Source organism: Pinus tabuliformis, chromosome 1_2 (assembly GCF_031772625.1).
Source record: "Pinus tabuliformis cultivar Carrire ecotype Pingquan chromosome 1_2, CPIR1, whole genome shotgun sequence".
NCBI classification, from domain to species: Eukaryota; Viridiplantae; Streptophyta; class Pinopsida; order Pinales; family Pinaceae; genus Pinus; species Pinus tabuliformis.
Genome location: NC_142298.1, coordinates 871,488,287 through 871,506,158, shown reverse-complemented (window position 1 = coordinate 871,506,158; position 17,872 = coordinate 871,488,287). Strand labels below are relative to the sequence as shown.

The window sequence follows — 17,872 nt, the reverse complement described above, 5'->3', positions numbered from 1 at the left end:
GGAGGAGGTGTGAACCAGGAAGGATGAGCAGGGGGACCCCAAGAAGGCATGAAAGTGGCTTGATAGGGGTCATAATAGGTCTCGAGTGTCCCTTGCAGTTCCTGCTGGTAAGATCTAGGTCCATGCGGCCAACTTTGGTTCATGTAATAGAGTGATTCAGTGGCTCCTTTGGCTCTCTGATATGCAGCTTTGAATCTGGGTAAGGAAGGGCACTGATCTGTAGGATGGTATGCTTCATAGACAAAACACACTTCTATGGAGTACAATGGACATTCGTTCCTAGGATGCTTTCTAGTGCACCTAGGACAAAAAATGACCAAAGCCCTCTTGGCTTCCTCTTGCTTCTGTTGGATCCGCAAGGTATCCAGTTGCATGGCAAGAAACTGCCTCATATCACTCTTGAAATCTTTGATCTGATTTTCAAATTCATCTTTGGACAAGATGTTGCTCCCAACATTTCTACTTGTAGCCATTTGCTCCAGAGGAATGTTTTCTTCTTCTTCTCCCCTAGAGGTTCTTTAAATATGCCTTGATGTCCACCCAGGGGTTCTTTAATCACAGCCATTGAAGAAGAGAGAACGTTGGCTGTGTGAAGCAGTGGGGGTGTTGTGCAATCATTTTTCTAACTTATCTCTACTCCTACAAGACATGAAATGAAATCTTTTTGGTTGATTTTTTCTTTTTTCTACTTCTACATGAAAAACTGAAATAGATTGAACTGCAGCTAACTATCTTGCTAAAATGAAAATGCGGAATTGAAATGAAAGCAGGAAAGGACTAATCTATTTTGCTCAAATGAAATTGCAGGAATGAAATGCTAGGCTACGCTTGCGGAATTGAAATGCTAATCTACGCTTGCAGAAATGAAATTGCAGAATTGAAATGCTAATCTATGAAAGCGAGAAATGCTAATCTATGAAAGCGGGAAATGCTAATCTACTTTTGCATAAACGAAATTGCATAATGGAAATGAAATAAACTACTTAGCAGAAGGTTGTAGTAGAAAATAGAAGAAAAGCGACAATCACCAATACTCTGACGCTTCCCTGGCAACGGCGCCAAAAAGATGGTGGGCTCCAGTATTGTAGCAATAATGCTACAACTCCTGGAACTCCCTTCTTTAATTTTATCAACCCGGTAGTTCGTAACAAACTTGGAAGCGACGGTGCTGTATGCACAAGTACTAGCTCTTGCCGCAGCTGTCACTTGGTCAGCTGGCACAAGTCCGCTAGGGGCTCAAGCCAACTTCTATGAGCTCTTAGAAGAAGCTTTTTAACTGATGGACGAAAGCTAACTCAAAGGAAGCTAATCTACTTGCGGAAAGAAACTGAAAGCCAAAAAGAAATACAAACCCTAGCAAACCCTAGCAAACCCTAATTCTACCAACTAGTCCTGCTGATGCAAAAATGAGAATGCAAACTACGAGAAGAGATGCCATTACTTCTAGGAAGGTAAAATGCATGTGTCTAAGTTATCACTATCTGAAGACAACATCTTTTTGTATTTTTGATTAAGTTATTAGGATTATACTGCATGTGCTTTTAACTAGTTTTCCACTGTGCAGAGGTGGATCAAGGAGGAGAAATGCTTGGAAAAGGTTGGGATGGTACAGAGAGGGTCTAAGGGATCCCTAACATTCTTTCCGAGAGTTTCACAAAGTCCGGATGCTATGCAATCGAGGTTATGGACTTCTACAGGAAGTCTGCAGGGGTTTCTACAGGATGTTCTGTAATTCTTCTACAGGATGTTTCGAAATGGGATTTTGGAGCATGGATGGAGGAATGAGTATGGAGGTGAAATAGGGGTGTGAAGAGGTTTAGGACTTGGTGGATGAGGCTAAGGAGCGATTGGATTTGTTCAAGGATGGATGAAGCGATGTTGCACAAGAAGATGAGAATCATGGCAAAGTAAGCGAATGAGGTAAATGTAAGGTAAGGGTTCTGAGTGAAGGATGAAACAGGTAGGTTGGATGGGGTATGTGCAGGTAAGGAAGGGTAATAGGTACTCTGCAAGTGGTTTTTCAAACTGAACAAACAAAGACATGCAAGAAAACAAAGATCTAGTTATAAAACCTATGACCTAGTTACTTCACTGTAATCTGACCTAACAGCAAAAGGAAATGAACAGAAGTTTATTTGCAGTGAAACCATGTGAAACAACTATGAAACTAAGTGATCATAAACCTAAGCATGCATCCAAACTGATATCAAGTTCCACGAACGAGATTCAAACACTAATGATTGCATGGTGAAGCAAAGAAAGTGTTTTTGTTTGGGACAACATGGTTACTTCAACTCCAGCCCCTGATCCGATAAGGAAGAGGTGAAACCAAAAGCGTTTGCTGACCCTTTTTTGGAGATTTTTCCTGTTATTATCCTACCAATATATTCTAAACATAAACAACTACTTTAACCATCAAAAGAAATGTAAATAACGAAGCAAGACTTAAATTTAAAGAGCAGATTTTATTTTAAGAACGCAACAAACACACATAAAGATAAACAAAGGAGGTACTGGGTGCTTGAGATGGGCCCAACCCCAAGAGCTACAGCCTCCAAAGAGAGATTTAGAGCTGGTGCAAAGCTGGATTCATCTTTATTGATCAAGAAATGAAGAGTTACATCAAAACTGTCGACAAGAAGGACTTGAAAATGAGCTGAAAGCAAAGCTAATCTATTGCATAAAAATCGAACTACAAACTAGCTAACTAATGGCTGCAAAATGACTAACCACTAGCTACTATCTACTGGCTAACTAGCTAACATCCACTGGCTAACAAAATGACTAACTGGCTAACCCAAATGAGGCCCTAAGCCTTCTTATTTATACAAATTGAGGACCCAACAATCCTCCTAAACTTTAGGGACTCGACTGCCCAAGACTTGTAGTTAACAGCAATCCTACTTGACTTGCTTGGCTGCCCTTGTGTTGATTGATTCGGTGACCATTGAACTCCGAGCTGATGGTGGAGAATTCGAGGTAAGGTCCCATAAATGAAGGGGACACCTTCCTACAAATCCTCTAGCTTGTTCTCCCACGAATTTGGCTGCCAAGTGCTCATTAAGACCTTCAATTTTGTCTCCAAGTTGACCAAAAAGGCTACACAAAGCACCCATTAGACTTGTTGGCATAATGACTAACCAAATTCACTCTATTAACATAAATATAATAAAAAACATGCAATAAACTAATGAGAATGGTGGATTAAGTCAAATTAGGAGGTTGAATGAGCCCAAATAATTGTCCATTTTTTGGAGCTCATCACCTACCCAAAACATCGTAGTCCTCTCCAGAAGCACCAAAGACAACATAAGAATAAGAACCCCTACTAAATTGGTCACCACCTCAATTTGTAGCAACATATGCAATGGGGTCTGGTATAGTAGTTTCTCCAAACAACTTTTGGAGGATCATGACTGCATGTTTAACATGATCGGAGGTTTATAAATCCTAGCCATCTATTGCAACCTTTCCAACTATAATAGTAATCAGAATTGGTGAATTGACTAATTTTTTTAGATTCCAAAACATAAAACATCAGCCTCATAACTCTATGTTCTCTGCAGTTGCCCCAAAATAATCCACACTCTCATCCAAAAAGACCTTTGGGAATCCCATAACTACCTTGTTCAAGACACCAAATCCAAGTTGTTGAATGGAGGCTAATTTCCAATCTGGAAGAGCTAGTGAAAACTCTATTGTATTTTCTTTCAAGTAGCTAAGGGGTACAATTATTAGAACTACATCACCAACAACTCCTGATTATTCTCAGTGAAAACTTTGACCTCTCTCTCTATTCCACCTTTTGACTTTGGGTCCTTCGTAGAGTATGAAATCTTTGTTACAACATGACCTAGCTGAATATTAAGACCTTCAGTTAATGCCTCCATAATAGTGTTATAACCTCCTTTAATCATACAATGAGCTCCTCCAAAACCTCCGTAAGTATCATCCTGATTCCAGTAAGGGAGTGAAACCCAACTAAGTTTTGTTGCACAACCATACTACAAATTAGCAAAATGCCAATCCATAACTCATCTCTCAAGTGGATTGAGGCTCTATTATTCCATGCTAGAATTTTCAGATAAATTTAGTTTATCAGGTTGAGATTCCATGTTAATTCCATTTTCCATACATGCAATCCTATTAAGACGTTACTTTTAGAAACTACCTTTATGCTAGAATCAAATATGGCACTCAATGCCTCTAAATCTCCCACTGAGGAATCCAGACTTGTTCTTTGACAATCAGAATTGTTAAGAAGACCATTACTGCTTGCCAAATTTGAAACAGTTGAGCTTGATTGAGCAATGTGACGGTTTTTTTAGAGCATATTATAACCCCTCATCTAGAGAAATGTGCATTTCTACATCTCCATTCTAATTAATAAGAATGACCATATCATCAAGTGGGATGTTATACTCTGCTTCAAGTGCCTCATCTAAGGTGGCAGGAAATTTTGACCAATCACAGAATCATATAGAGGGAAGTAACTATTTAGCACTGTCAACTCCATGCCAAGTTGTGTACAAAGAAATGCAGATGGATCTAGTTTTCTTTCTGTTTCCACATCTGCCTCAACACTAGTAATAATGATAGCACTTAGATCCATTGGCACTGAAAGTGCTGAACAATCTGTATAAACTCTTCCACCTACCCTATCTCATGCTTCTAAAATAGTTACATGACAATTTAGCCACTCCAAATGCCTAGCAACTCCTAGCTCAAAAGGCCCTGCACCAATAAACTTTTCTGACTTTCTGAAATAGAATTTCTATCAATGGCCTATGGTGCTGAATTTCACTTGGATTATTATTTATCATTTTTTTAGTCCACTTGCAAATCATGCTTACGAAGATTATGCAAACCTTTTTCTCTGTCAATATCGCTAAACTCATCTTCACCATAAGATTTTTTTATCTGGTCCAAATCATAATCAACTTTGAGTAATGGATCCACTTCCTAAAAAAACTTCATTTCCAATCCCAGCAGAAATGTCTCTTGTTCCTAGCTTATCATCTTTGTGGGCAACAAAGATTCAATTTCCACCTCAGTTTTCACAACAGAGCTTCTTACAGCCTCCACAGTTAAATTCCCTGTTGTATTGGGTAAAACACTGGGGCTTTGTCTATTTTCATAAGAGAAATACCACATTCTTCATAGTCCATTTTATCTGATTTTGTTGACCCAGAGCAGTTTTCTGCAAGTTTGTTTCTCTTCACATATTCCACATTAAGCAACATTGTTTGGTTTTTACCTTCTACCTAAATTTTATTCTTCCTAGGTGAAAGGTTTTCCTCATAATCCTAAATCTGACCAAGAATGAAAGCAACCTCCTCTTCTTCATCAATCACTTTGTCACCACAATTTTCTGTCTACATACTCTCTTTTGAAAGCTTCAACTTTGGCTCAAAATCATCTTTCGTTTTTGGTTTTTTCACTGCAATGCCAACAAATATACCCCTACAGTAATAATCATGCACATTGTAAGCCAAAAATTCTCTTCTTATTAGATTTTTTTTAAGGTTATAACAGACGCATGGAAATACATTAATGACTACCAAAGATGCAACTCCTTTGAAACAAGACAAATGTAGTAAGTTTATCAATAATTTTATCATAAATCAAAGAATAAAAGAATTTTTTAAATAACTAATAAGATGACACCAAAAAATCATAACAACAAGAAATATAGTATATTCATAGGCTAACCTCTCACAAGTCATTTTGTCAATTGGATGTCTATCTCAGGTGGTTATTTGGGTATCACCCACTTAGGTTATTACACATGTACAAGAGACTAAGACTAAGGACATTTCATACTCCATCATCCCATTCATTATGTGATCAAAAGGCGGCTCTACTGTCTGTTAAATGATCACAAAACTCAGTTTTGACCTTCTTCCAATATTTAAATGAGATATTCCTATCTTTGTTCATGCGGGAGACCCTTAGGAAAATATCCATATTTTTATGGTCCCATCTACTGGAGGCACCATGTGGCATGCCAAGTGTAACACCTCCTTTGATTCTAGATCCATGAGACCTTAGTGGATCATATGCTCTTCATCAATGAGTTTCCCCACCCTCTTAAGGTGCCCCATAGAAATTTCATCTCAGAGCCTAAGATAGTTCATGTCATACCAACAAGAATTCAATTTCCTATAGACACCATTAGTGAGATGCCTCTTCCAGGAAACAACACATTTCACAAGTTCATCTAGTCATCTACCTATACAATATTTCTTTTGTAAAACATTGGATGTTAGTAGAGATGTATATACAAATATTGTTGACTTGGAGGAGGAATATCCTTCTCAGTATTCCTCCAAAATCCCAGATAATAGCTCCAAGAATTCATGATCTTCTCTTCCTTGTACCCCTGTACATGAAATTTCTCCTAAGGTTTTAGCTCTTAATAGTATGTACGCAGTAGTATTTGTTTTCAACACCCCCTCTTTGGGTGGTTTTCTCTATAACTATACTATTCTAGATGATGTTTCCTCTATGATTTCTTTGAATCATTGTCTTCTTGACAAATAAGAGAAATGAAACTTCAATTTTAAATTTGTGATCTCTTTCCATTATCTCGTGATTTATTTATGAAAACTCTTATTGTAGGTAAGAAAGAATTTAAGAGTTCAAACGTATAATAGAACTTTAAGAAAGCATGGAGTTATGGGCTGGACAAAAGTCGAACACCTTGAGAAGGTGGAGTCCTATGTGTGGAAAGCTTCACTTGGAAGCAATTGTAGGCAAAGGAGACAAAGTCTATGAAGGAAGCAAAGCATGGTCAATGAAGGTAGCATAATCCAGTAGCTTAATGATGGAAGATTGTCAAGTTAAAGGCATAGTCAATTTTCCAAAATAAAATTTGAGTCCCCACTCTAACACATGTTAAAAGTGAACTAAAAAGGTGGACTCATTTAATGCATGTGATTAGAATGTGCAAGAGATCAATACTGCAGATGTGAAAGAGAATTCAAATGGAAACACAAAGTAGTACATGTCTACTTAGCAGAGACCATGAGAAGTCTCAATGCCAGGATGTTAAAGGCTCAAGAAGCATAGAGCCATAGTCATTGGGTTCAAGAGGAGTTGTGAGCATTGTTTTCTTTGGATTTTTCACCAAAGCCTCTTGTCTCAACATACTCCACCTAATAACGACCAAGATCAAGAAAAGAAATGAAAATGTACTCCCTATTTCTATGCCCCATACAACACCTTTGCTCAAGAAGGATCCTGAGGGACACACAATACCAATTGGTTGCCCACATAGTCCCGGGTTGGCAAGTAATGACAAATTAAAATTCTCACATCTCTCGGGAATCTCTCCCAGTAATGCATTTTCTGAGAAGTTTATGAACTCGAGGCCAAATATTTTACACAAATTGGGAGGAATGATACCTTCAAGATGATTGGAGGATAGGTCCAAGTACATTAGTGAGGCTAGGTTATCCATCTCTGCAGGAATTCTTCCAGTAATACTATTATTATGAACAACAAAAAACACTAGTGAAGATAGATTTCCTATAGTAAATCTGTTATTGCTCAAATCCAAAAACAATAAAGGATTTCCCAGATTTGGAAAAGATGATGGTAAGAGACTGTCGGTGAGATTGTTGTTGCTCAAATCTAAATGAGTGAGCCTTTTTGGATTTCCAAGCACTGCAGGAAGGGTGCCCGTCAGTTTATTATTTGTTAAATTAAGCTTCACAAGGCCTGAAATCCTTCCTAACCCCATAGGAATACTACCAGAAAACTAGTTATGAGAAAAAATCAGACCTTGAAGGTTTTGGAGTCTCTCAAAATTAGGTAAAATGGGCCCACTAAGAAAATTGAAGGACAAATCCAGCAAAGTCAGATTTGCAAGCCAAGAAAGTTGTCGAGGAACATGACCAGTAAGTAGGTTTCCCTATAAATTTAACTCAACTATCACGCTACAATTCCCAATCTACTCAGGAATGTTACCAGTCAAATTGTTCCACGAAAGGTCCAATAGTCCATGGTGCTGTGTAAACTCGGAATCAAGTAATGGGAATATTTCCTTGTATCCAGCACAAATTTCACCTGGAATGGAACCAGAAAGCTTGTTATGAGAAAGGACAAGGTTATCCAACATTTCTAGCTGCCCAATCTTTCTTGGATTGTGCCAGACAAATCATTACTTCCCAAATCAACAACCACAAGATTGACATAGTCAAAAAGTTGAGGAGGAATTTTTCCTGAGCCTGTTTCCATGAAGTGATAAATTTGTTAAATTCTTCATTTTTCCAACCTCTTTAGGAATAAATCCTTGTAAATAATTGTTATCAAGGTGCAACCTCTGGAGATTGTTGGCAGTAGACATGGACGGAGACAACCCACCCACAAGGAAGTTATTGCTGAGTGATATTCCAAGAAAATTCTATGAAATCCAAAGCTCATCTGGTAATTTTCCAGAGAAATTATTGTGTGCCATGTCTAAGGTGACCAAAGGCAGACTTGAAAGATAGCCAGGGATTCCACTAGAAAAATTGTTCCCATCCAATAACAAGTCTGTCAAATTCATGCACTCTCGGAAAGTGTTCTCTATGCTAGTTGTAAATTGATTCAGTGACAAAGAGAGAGAGGCTAGGCTCTTGGCATGACAAAGCTCTGATGTTATTGATCCATAGAGCCTATTAGCATCAATTCCCAATGTTCTAAGAGATGAACAATTGCCTAGTTCCTGAGGTAAATGACCTTCAAAATGGTTTTTGGATAACCTTATAGAAGTTACTCTTCTCCATCTACCAAGTCGGGATGGAAGGGGTCCTGTTAGAATATTTGCCTCAACAATAAAAATCTGAATTGACTCTAGATTTGCGAAATCATTGGGGAGCGGCCTAGTTAATGCGTTAAATAACAAATCTAGTACCTGAAATTTTCTACAATTGGAAATTGTGTTTGGAATCCACCAACTTAGTCCATTAATCATAGTAATTAGATATAGAAGGTTGTGCAAACTGCCAATGTTGTTTGGTAATGATCCTTCAAGGTTATTCTCTGAGAGGTCAAGTTTCGTCAGAGATTTAAGGTTTCCAATTTATGAGGGAATGTGCCCACTAAACTTACAACCCCAAAAATATAATATATTAAGCTTAATAATTTTTCCAATTTCAGTTGGTATTTCATCACTAAATGAGTTTGATCCTATCCATAGACAGATCAAATTTTCCATGCCCCCAATTTCCTTTGCCAACAATTCGGATAGTACATTATAACTGAGATCCAGAGTGACTAAATTAGTAAGATGGCCAAATTCAGTAGGGAAAACTCCAGAGAAGGAATTTTCACTGGCATCTAGATACAACAATTTTAACAAATTCCCCATATTTGGGGGGGGGGGGAATGCTACCAGAAAATATATTGGAACTGAGATCAAGATACTTCAAATTTTCAATATTTTCAAGCTCGGTAGGAGGGCTACCAGAGAATGAATTAAAATTTAAAATAAACTGACAAGATTAGTAATCTCAGGGGGAAACACACCATATAGATCATTATTTCTTAAGTCTAGATATTCTAGTTTTGGAAGACCCCAGAGTTGTGAAGGTGGTTTCCCTATCAGTGCAATATTGCTCAAATTCAAACTCTGCAAAAATGTCAGGTTTCCTATTGTAGGGGATATGGTTCGCCACATATTTATGCAGGATAAATCCAGGGAGAAAACCCCTCCCTATATACATTGTATACCCATCCATGCATAAGGAGAGGAGTTTGTTTCTAGCCAGTCAGTGAGGACAGTTTCATTTGTGAAGCATTTTTTCAAGCTTGTCAAATTTTGAATGTATTAAGAACAACCTGTGCTAATGAACGATTTGTAGAACAATATAATACATAAAATACGTACGAATTCTTGAGGGTCAGTTGTGAGGAAAATATTAGGCATTGTGCATGCACCATTGACCCATGCCATTTGAACGAAATTGCATTCCGACCTGTGTAAATATACACCAACTTTAAACAGATGGAGAGTTATTGCAATGATGTAAGCTTTTCCAGTATGAGCGGAAACACAATTAGACTTTCATAAGAGCCAAAATGGAGTTCTTGGAGACAATTCAAGTAATAGATAAAGAGAAAGGAAACCATAAGGCCAGAGGAGGTAGAGTCTACAAAGGTGTTGCTTAAGTTGAGAGTGGGCGATATCTTAACCTCAAGGTGGAGGTTGAAGTGAACCAATGTGTACCCAACCATCATTTATATAGACTTCATAATTGAGGCCATTTTCAACTGGTTCCCTCTAAAAATAGTCATGGAGGCCCAAGGTTCAATCTCACATTCCCTCAAATTAAAAATATGATTCGATGTTTTTGGCGTGCATTATATAATTGCTCTTGGAATTTTGTTCCTTCAACTCCTTCTTTCATCTTACCCATTGTAGGTTTGACTAGGCCACATTGCAGTGGGCCTTTGCTGCATCTTTCCACATTGTATAATTCCCTTTGAATAACACAATTATCTTGTAGAAAACACACCATTTGTTACATAAACGATAGTGATCCATTACGATTCCCAATCTATCAGGGGTAGACTGGGTAGCTCCAGGGGACTTGTAGGAGTAAGAGAAACTCATAGCATTTGAGAGGGATGAAAATGAATAATGCACATGGAGACTTGTTGAACCCTTATCCCTCTCACCAAGGCTTGCTTTGATGTCACATAGGTCCAACGTTCACTCTTGGATGGACCGATTAATCCCACATGTAGGATCCATTGCAACCAAAATACATTTCTTTATATAATAATTCATATAGACACACATAAGATTAGGAGGTGAGGCCATTTAAGCCTTGTCCTCCACATGACCCTCATGATATAGCAGGCTTTATGGGAAGGAGTGCATGTATTAATGCTTTTCTACTTCAAGCAAGTGGGCACCTGGAGCTTGAGTCTCTCAATCCCTCCTTTACGCACTAAACACCTTGTATTTGAACCCTTGAATTGGCCTTTTAGTTTGCTTCAATGTTTATACTTTGACATATTTTGGCAAGATTTAGGTTTGTAAGTAGGGGGAGTTTGAAGGAGGGATCACATAACCACCATTGAGTTGTTGATCATTGTCACCTTTCAAACACCTTTGTCTTTGAGTACATCGAGTACAGTTAGAGAAAATCTATGACAAGTGACATTTTACCTGCTATCTAATAGAGATATCTATATGTCCTGGAGCACATTTCTCAACTTTGCAAATATTTTTGATAAATAGATGTGTTTATTTATGCATAGTATATTGTTAGTAACTTGGAAAATATAGTAGTGTAGAACACTATCTATTTCCTGCTTTTCTAGGTTGTTGCATTCAACAATTATGTGTTGAGTTTCTTTCTAGAGCTAATCTCAGGAGAAATTTGTAGAGTATACGGTATTGTTTATCAAATATTTTGTAGAATGGAAAGTGGATTTCATGCAAAGAGGGGCAAGAAAATATTAGGAGTTGAATTGAAAAGAAAAATGTGAAGACAGAGTAACATAGAAGACTATTTATTTCCCACCTTTCTAGGTTGGTGCATTCAACAAATATGTTCCACAGTTTGTAGAAGATTTCAACTCTTCTTTATTTTTTAGAGAAGAGAGAAAGTCTATTAGAATAGGGAACCAACTTGGAATAGTGTGCTTCAACCTTTAGATATCAGGGTAAGACCTTGCAAGTGAATCATCGCTGGATCCAAGTGGCACATTTGAATTTGGGCTGCAATGAAAGACAATAATGTGAGGTGTTGCACCAAATGTGAACCTTGAGGTGTGCCATTATAAGATGTGCATAATTTTCCCAAATATGAAATGAATTTTGGGTCAGCATGCATTTCTCTATTATTCTAATTTTGTTGTATCACAGTCCTTTGTATCTTGTATGTTTAGGATCGTTTTTTCTAACCATTGGTCCTTGGACTATTTGAGCTCATGCCTTTACCTATGAATGCCTGTGTTTCACTCTAACTAATAATGTATGTCAGAAGTGTCATCATAGTTCCTTTGGCCTATGGCCATGTTTGTTAATGGGAATAAAACTCCTTGGCCTATGGAAATGTTTAGTAGTGGGAACACAGCTCCTTCCCATGTGATCAACTTTCCTTTGGCTGGTGAAATGACTCTTTGACCTGTGGTTATTTATCCTTTGGTTTGTAGCCTCCCAATTTTATTCCAAATGTTCTCATTTATTCTCAGTGCTAAAAATATGAAATGTTGTCGATCCTCCCTAAATTTCTACATTCTATAAGTCTCAAACTCATTTCTCACTCTCTTCACTTGATACTTTCCCATCTTTTCCATTCTTTTAGAATCACAATCCATGCTGTGAACAATGAAAACTTCCTAATCTCTACTTGTCCACCCATTTTCACTTTGCAATCAATGCCTCCTTTTTAAAACCCAACTGCCACAAATATGCACACACAAAGGAAAATAAAAAAGGATGAAAAGTTAAAAACTAGCACTATCATCAATTTGTTTGGGTGGTTGAGACAAGATTTGTTAAAATCCTGCTTGTGACAGGTTCGCTCTTTGTGTGTCTATTGATTTAGTTCTTTATAAGCTAATAGTTGAGTGAGGTGGCAAGGTACCAACAACCTCATCCTCACTTTCGGGCTTGAGGGTAGGACTATTTGTATTCCAAGGAAAAAAACTAGCACAATTGATCCTCTTTAATCAACACTGTCGCATTCTAAAAAAATAGAAAATAATATATTTCACCATAATCTCTCCCATTCATAGATGGAACTAATTAGCATGAAAATAAAATATATATACAAGAAAGAACTAATTTGGAGTTAATAAATATAAGGTTGTGGATCAGATATGAGAACTCCCATGGTTAAGATAGAGTTCAACGATTCAAAAGTGAGTAATCAGATTATGCAGTGAGGATTACTTCTCTACACAAGTTATTTGACATTTGATTTGCAAGGATAACTGCTGGATAGATGAAAAAGTTTTATAAAATTCAGAGTAGGACTATGCAGGGCAGAATTTTATGCTTGTATATAATCCCAAACCTTGGTAGGGGTAGGATATAACTATATACATATGTTCTTTTTAGTCAAGTCATATTAGAGTCTTGAATGTGTGACTGATTAAATATGGGTCTTGCATCAATGGGAAGAATAATCAGTTTATCTCAGACCTGTTAACATCCCTATGTTGTGTCTCCTGCATTTCCTTGTTCACAATGACTTAGGGACTGCCAGGGGCTGCCCCCTGTTTGGAAGGGGACGTTCCCGAGGAAACTGGGTCTTGCATCAATGGGAAGAATGTTGTGTCTCCTACATTTCCTTGTTCACAATGACTTAGGGACTGCAAGGGGCTGCCTCCTATTTGGAAGGGGATGTTCAGAAACTAGGTGCTGCCCCCTATTGGCTTGAGGGGTCCTGACCCAGGTTTAGAGTTAGCTATGCAAACCAACAAAACGCTAAACTGTTGGCCCTTTTGGAAACAACCCGTGTAGCACAGACTGTAGTCTCTCCCGAAGCAGTATTGGGGGGATGACAAAACTAGGTTTCTGCATCTAGACGTCTATGTGATCTGTTTATGTTACTTCTAGGGCTTTATCCCGACCTTCACAACCCCTAACCCTTTAAATGCAGAAGTCACAGTAACTTAGAGAAACAATATTTGACCCTTCGCGGAACACTTAAAACATTCATAACATCATGTAAATTATCAGATCTACTACTTTCACGTACTAGTTAAGTGTTTCTTCAGATAATTACAAAAAATAGAGCGAATACACATAAATTGCATAAGTAAATATAAAGGCACATATACACAATTATCGCTCCAAAATAGTCTTTAGATATAATCCTTCTATTACAGACTTCTCTTCCCTGCGCACATAGTTGCAGGTGCCCACGCACTTAGCTTGCAGACTTACCAAGGTCTTTGTGCACACAGAAGAAAGAGCATTCCCCTTTTCCTAAGTACATAAAACAGACTTTTCTGCCTCATACTACTTGCCCATACAATGATATTCAATTATCTGACCCACTTCCTATGACTTGCTATGAATCCTTTATATAGCTTCTTCTTTTACAATACCATGGTTCGCGAACCATGGGTGGGTCACAAAACATCCTATCTTCTAACAAACTAAGGGACTAAAGTCCCTTTTGACTCCTATGACCTTCACACTCCGCTCTCTCAAAATGTGGAGACTTTACATACTTAAAAAAATTAGTTACAAATTTACCCTAGAGGACTTTGTCCCAATAGGCCCCCAACACAAGCTCGTGACTTATCCTCAAGTCACTCTGCTAGTGGCACCTTGATCTTCGCCTACAACTAACTAAACTCAATCTTTAACACCTGCAAGTCTGTTGTTCCCTGTGTAGCTGCTTGGTACACTTCCTTGACCAGTTTTTCAGTAGTTGGGCCTTCAACTACAAGGCCCATGGTCCTTTGTGTCCGTTGCATCGCTTAGGGCTTGCTCTACACTAACAAAGTCAACTAACTGGCCTCATCTTCCCACGACTGTATCCTTGAAGAGATGGTCACTTCCTTGTGACATAGCTCATCAATTTCATTCTGGATGAGCTTTCCTTCCTGTAATCGAGTGAACCTTTGCACTGGTGCCAAGGTTCGTGCAGTTAATCAAATTTCATCAAACTGCCTTTTCTTTTCTCTAATGTCTACTCCAATCTTTTACAGAGTTGGATCCTTCTGCAACAAGGTTCATAACTTCATGTCCTACTCAAATAGCTCAGTGCAACCCTTGATTGCATATTCCAAGGTGGTCGTTCCTTCTTTAATAGCAGCTCTGTGCTGCTCTCTGACTTTTGGAGGGGTAGTGGGATACAACTTTAGTTGTAACTATGAGATTTTCAGTTGCAGCTCAAACCTGACTCGACCAGTTTCATCCTTATACTCTTTCACCGCAGTGGCCAGCTTTGAATTTTCTCCGCGCAGGCCACTTCTACTAGGATCTTGAGCTCTAGAAGCTCACTGCAGGCCTATGCAATAGTAGCTTCCACCAGTTGTCTTCGTGTTATTACCCCCTCTTTTTCCTTGAGGGCCTGCGTCTTTTCCTCAAAGATTTGTTGGTTATTAATTTTGACTTCGTTGATTACCTGCAGCATGTGTTTCTCCTGAATTTTGAGTTCGTCAGACATCCCTTGGTGTAGCTCATGCAGAGTCTGAATGGGCAATGTAGCCAAATTTAGACTTAGATTCTTCATCTGCAGCAGGTGTGCCTTCTCTTTCACTAAGTCACCACGCAGGGACCCTTTTGGTAGTGGTATCATGCGGAGATTCTCAGTGATTTCAACATCCAATACTGACTCGCTCACTTGATTCAGGCTCGCTTGCGTCCCACTTGCCTGTCCCACACTCACTTGAATTAGACCTGTTTGTACCTGCAAATCCCATAGGCCATGTTGTACCTTATTGAGTGATTGTTGGTACTGCATTTCAAAGTGGCTCATGAGATCTATTGTTGCATCGTAGACCACATCCCCAATTTTATCCAAGTCCCCCTTTGTGAGGACCAAAGGCATCGTGCCCGTTATTTTGTTGGACTTTTGTTTCTTGCACTGTCCTGTGGAAGTCCTCTTCTTTCTCTTCTTGACAATGAAGGGGGACTCCAACTCCACACCCCCTTCTTCTTCTGCCACTATTTCTTCCTCCACCTATGTACAATTAGCGTCTGACTCGTCGACGTTAATGGTAGCATGTGACGTAGTCTTTTCTTGCACTGCTTCTTTTTCCTTGGTCACCGCTTCTTTCTCCTTTGCAGCAGCTTCTTTCTCCCTCGCAGTAGCTTCTTTATTCCGCACAACCTTTTCGCGAGCGGAAACTTTCTGTGCCTCGTTCTTCATTTCTGCTATCATGGTCCGCGTTACTAAACCTTCAGCAACTGTGCTAGTACCTATGACAACATCATAAGAGGTGAGCCAGTCACTTGGCCACTTGCTGATGACCCCTACGATATCTTCCTCAACAACCAAGTAAGGCAACTTGTGCCATATGCCCCTGACATCCTTCTTTGCGTGAATATGCAGATTATGGAAATATGCCTTAAAATCAGTGATATTAGTGTATTGCGCGTGCAAAGTGGGTGATAACCTTGGCCACTGGTTGATCACCATTCTTAGTTTTGTCTCAAACAACACCCAGAATATCTTGGTCTCCATTATGCGCTTGAGATCTTTAGTATCCCACAACGAAGCATACTTCGTTGCCTCCATTAGGTCCGAGTTCTACGGAGGGAATTAGCTCTCTTTGGGCGTCCTCCATGCCACTAAAGTGATCAACAACAACAACTAGGCATAGTGAAATGCCTTTCCCTCATCCTGGGCCTCCCTGTAGTCCTCCAGAAACTCTTTACATAGATATTGAGCCTAGTTATACTGGACTCCTTTCGCGCACTGCATAGCCAAAGAGACAACTAGTGCTGGGACTTCATGCATGCAACACTTTCTCATGATCTTACCAGCTAAGATCTGTGCAGAAAACTGCACTGCGCCATCTGATATGGACTGAATAGAGTATCCGCACGACTTCTTGACCAGACCAAAATTTCCCTTCATTTGGTCTGCCAAATTCTTTTCCTGTGACTTTCCTACAAAATCCTCTGCAGGGTCCACTCCTTGGGATGGTAGCAATGTTATGCGGTGGATTAGCTTGTTTGTGATCAAGATGGATCCTCCCAGCCAGAGAAACCCATAATGTACCAGTGTTAGCAATTTGGGCACACAACTAGTGTTAATATTGGTGTGACTGAAGTGCGGCACCCACAACATGTTTAGGAGCCACGCGCCCCCAACTCTAGCCACCCAGTTCATTGGTTCAAGGCACGTGATGCCCGACTCCTCATAGTAGACCTTCTTGAGGTACTTTTTTGGCACTAATTGTGGAAATTTATCATGGTCCCCAAGGTCCCAATCCTCCATTTTTAGATTCGGTATATGAGCCAACAAGTTGCCCTCAAACAACACACTCTGGCAACAATGGTGTGGAAACCATAAACTTCGCATTGTCCAGATATTTCGGCACTTTAGCGGTGGATTTTTGGGGTGGGATATACTTCGGCAGCTATGTTATCAGTTCAAACTCTTCTGCATCAACCTACTATATTCCTCTGTGCAGTTCTTCCTCATCCAGATCTAGTGGCTCCATTGGTTGTTTGGAATTATCCATTTTTCCCTTATAGCAGATTTCTATCGAGTTTTTCCATGGTTATTTCTGCACCGACGCTTTTTGAGGTTTCTTCTGCTTCGTAGAAGCAGATGGCTTAGGCCTTGGCGACCTAGGCATGGTAGTAGGAAATATTGTAGGTATAGGTTGGGCTACCACTGTCTCAGATGTGGCTGGCTCCGTCTTAAGGTGAGTTGCAGTCATTCTCTCAAGGAAGCTCTTATGGTAGTAATGAGACAAGTTTGCGAATGCCTGTCATGAAAGAAGTTCCTCCCAATCTGGCTCAGACATACATCCCTTTACTTTGTGCAAAGTAAGGTGAAAAAAATTAAGACAAAATCTCGGAAGCAAAGTGTTCAAATGTGGAGCAGTATGCCATATTTATAGACCAATTTGAATTCAAATCCAACCATTCCCTCCAATTCGTGGTCATTAATTCCCATTTGGTAGTAAATTTCCAAAGATATGCTCCATAAATTCTTACCCCCACTCCATTCAACAGAAAATTATCCATCCAATCAGCCACAGTGCTTCCAATGGTCACTTTTTGGCTAGGCTACGTGGGGCCCACCTACCTAGTGCAGCTCCTTCGGTGCATCCCCCCTTGGCACCATCCTTCGACTTGTCACACAATACCTTCACTTTGCCTTTTTAACTTTCGGGCAATGTAGTTTATAGTCCCGTACTTGCATTTTCCTAGAGTACTAAGACTATCCCACAA

The 17,872-nt window shown here is 39.3% G+C and overlaps 2 pseudogenes; both read right to left on the bottom strand.

Moving 5' to 3' along the window:
• LOC149208711 (lysine-specific histone demethylase 1 homolog 3-like) overlaps positions 1–5,154 on the bottom strand; it is a 46,220-nt pseudogene extending 41,066 nt beyond the window's left edge.
• A 1,882-nt stretch (positions 5,155–7,036) lies between these two features.
• LOC149208710 (uncharacterized) lies at positions 7,037–9,808 on the bottom strand (annotated as a pseudogene).
• Between the last annotated feature and the right edge of the window lie 8,064 nt (positions 9,809–17,872).